Source organism: Zea mays, chromosome 4, assembly GCF_902167145.1.
Source record: "Zea mays cultivar B73 chromosome 4, Zm-B73-REFERENCE-NAM-5.0, whole genome shotgun sequence".
NCBI lineage: Eukaryota > Viridiplantae > Streptophyta > Magnoliopsida > Poales > Poaceae > Zea > Zea mays.
This window is the reverse complement of record NC_050099.1, coordinates 142,482,654-142,485,714: the sequence shown is the minus strand read 5'-3', so window position 1 is coordinate 142,485,714 and position 3,061 is coordinate 142,482,654.

Sequence of the window (3,061 nt, the reverse complement as noted above, 5' to 3'; positions counted from 1 at the left end):
GACGAAGACGATGCCGCCCTAGCGGAGGTCCAGCGGCTCGACGCGGTCGCCGTGGGTCCGAGCGCGGTGCTGGCGACCACCTTTGAGGCGGAGATCCTTCCCCCTGCGACGTCACCGAAGGCCGAGATGGACCCCACCGACGGTGGGGATGGAGCTGAGGCGCGGCTCCTTCCCAAGGCGGCGCCTAATTCTTGTTTGAACAGTTTCTTGTTGGATGTGCGTCTCACCGCGGCTGCTGAGGCCTGAACACTTTGTCTTTCTTGTATGGAGTCGTACTCTCCTTTCTTTCCATCTGCATGTTCGTCCTGGCTTGTCAATGATAGGGTGGCTTCTCGAGTTGGGCCATTCTTCGTGGCAGGTGATGAGTGAGGTATCCCTAACCCGGAGGCACAGGAGCTCCTCGGCTCAGTCGGCCTTGCCATTTACATGTACCCGCGTTCGCTTCTCGAGACCCTGCTTCTGACATAGCCGGGAGAACGTAGCCGGGAGAACGCAAGAGGCCCCTTTTTTGATTGAAAATTTTTGACACGGAGAAGTATGCCCGATCTTGACGCAGAGGGGTTCCCCCTTTTTTAGCCCCCGAGGGAGGGTCGGGCTCTGTCAAGGCGAGGCCGACCCTTCCTTGATGACCGAGGCGCAGAGGCTGCCTGACGGATCGGGCTCTGGCCCGGATATCCAGCGAGTGTTTGGCGACATCCCTCGGTATGCCGGGCATGTCCGAGGGACTCCGCGCAAAGACGTCGGCGTTTGCGCGGAGAAAGTCGACGAGCACTGCTTCCTATTTGGGGTCGAGCCCGGAACCGATCCGGATCTGCTTGGTGGTGTCGCCACTGGGGTCAAGAGGGACAGCCTTAACCGTCTCCGCTGGCTCGAAGTTGCCGGCATGGCGCTTCACGTCTGGCACCTCCTTGGAGAGGTTCTCCAGGCCGGCGATGAGGGCCTCGGCGTACTCCACGCACTCCACGTCGCATTCGAACGCGTGTTTGTACGTGGGGCCGACGGTGATGACCCCGTTGGGGCCCGGCATCTTGAGCTTCAGGTAGGTGTAGTTGGGGACGGCCATGAACTTCGCGTAGCATGGCCTCCCTAGTACGGCGTGGTAGGTTCCTCGGAACCCGACCACCTCGAACGTCAGGGTCTCCCTTCGGAAGTTGGAGGGCGTCCCGAAGCAGACGGGGAGGTCGAGTCGCCCGAGGGGCTGGACGCGCTTCCCAGGGATGATCCCATGGAAGGGCGCAGCGCCTGCTCGGACGAAGGACAGATCGACGCGCAGGAGTTTGAGGGTCTCGGCGTAGATGATGTTGAGGCAGCTGCCCCCATCCATCAGGACCTTGGTGAGCCTGACATTGCCGACAACGGGGTCGACGACGAGCGGGTACTTCCCCGGGCTCGGCACATGGTCGGGGTGGTCGGCCTGGTCGAAGGTGATGGGCTTGTCGGACCAGTCTAGGTAGACTGGCGCCGCCACCTTCACCGAGCAGATCTCCCGGCGCTCTTGCTTGCGATGCCGAGCCGAGGCATTCGCCGCATGTCCTCCATAGATCATGAAGCAGTCGCGGACCTCGGGGAACTCTCCTGCTTGGTGATCTTCGTTCTTGTCGCCGTCGCGGGCCCTGCCACCCTCGGCGGGTGGCCCGGCCCTGTGGAAGTGACGCTGAAGCATAACGCACTCCTCGAGGTTGTGCTTGACGGGCCCCTGATGGTAGGGGCACGGCTCCTTGAGCATCTTGTCGAAGAGGTTTGCACCTCCGGGGGGCTTCCGAGGGTTCTTGTGCTCGGCGGCGGCGACAAGGTCCGCGTCAGCAGCGTCGCGTTTCGATTGCGACTTCTTCTTGCCTTTCTTCTTGGCGCCGCGCGGAGCAGACGCCTCGGGAGCCTCTTCCGATGGGCGGCCCTGGGGCTGCTTGTCCTTTCGGAAGATAGCCTCGACCGCCTCCTGGCCAGAGGCGAACTTGGTGGCGATGTCCATCAGCTCGCTCGCCCTGGTGGGGGTCTTGCGACCCAGCTTGCTCACCAGGTCGCGGCAAGTGGTGCCGGCGAGGAACGCGCCGATGACATCCGAGTCGGTGATGTTGGGCAGCTCGGTGCGCTGCTTCGAGAATCGCCGGATGTAGTCCCGGAGCGACTCCCCCGGCTGTTGCCGGCAGCTTCGAGGGTCCCAGGAATTCCCGGGGCGCACGTATGTGCCCTGGAAATTGCCAGCGAAGGCTTGGACCAAGTCGTCCCAGTTGGAGATCTGCCCCGGAGGCAGGTGCTCCAACCAGGCGCGAGTAGTGTCGGAGAGGAACAGGGGGAGGTTACGGATGATGAGGTTGTCGTCGTCCGTCCCACCCAGTTGGCAGGCGAGGCGGTAGTCCGCGAGCCACAGTTCCTGTCTCGTTTCCCCCGAGTACTTCGTGATAGTAGTCGGGGGCCGGAACCGGGTCGGGAATGGCGCCCGTCGGATGGCCCGACTGAAGGCCTGCGGACCGGGTGGTTCGGGCGAGGGACTCCGATCCTCCCCGCTGTCGTAGCGCCCCCCACGCCTGGGGTGGTAGCCTCGGCGCACCCTTTCGTCGAGGTGGGCCCGACGGTCGCGTCGATGGTGCTCGTTGCCGAGGTGGCCCGGGGCCGCAGGCGCGGTGTTGCGCGTGCGCCCGGTGTAGACCGAGGCTTCCCGCATGAATCGGGAAGTCGCGGCATGAGGTTCCGAGGGATATCCTTGCCTTCGGGAGGCAGTGCTCTCGGCCCGTCGGGCCGCAGCGCCTTCCAGGAGATTCTTGAGCTCTCCCTGGATTCGCCGACCCTTGGTGGTTGATGGCTCCGGCATCGCGCGGAGGAGCATCGCTGCGGCTGCCAGGTTCTGACCAACCCCGCTGGATGCGGGCGGCGGCCTGACCCTGGCATCGTTGGCGACACGGTGCTGGAGACCTTGGGGCAGGTGACGTATTTCTCCGGCCAAGGGTTGGCCCGCCCATACCTGCCCGACGTCCCGACGGATCGGCTCAAGCGCTCCTGTTCCCTCGTTGAGCCTGGCCTGCGCCTCACGGACTTGCTCGAGTTGTGGGTCGTAACCCCCGCC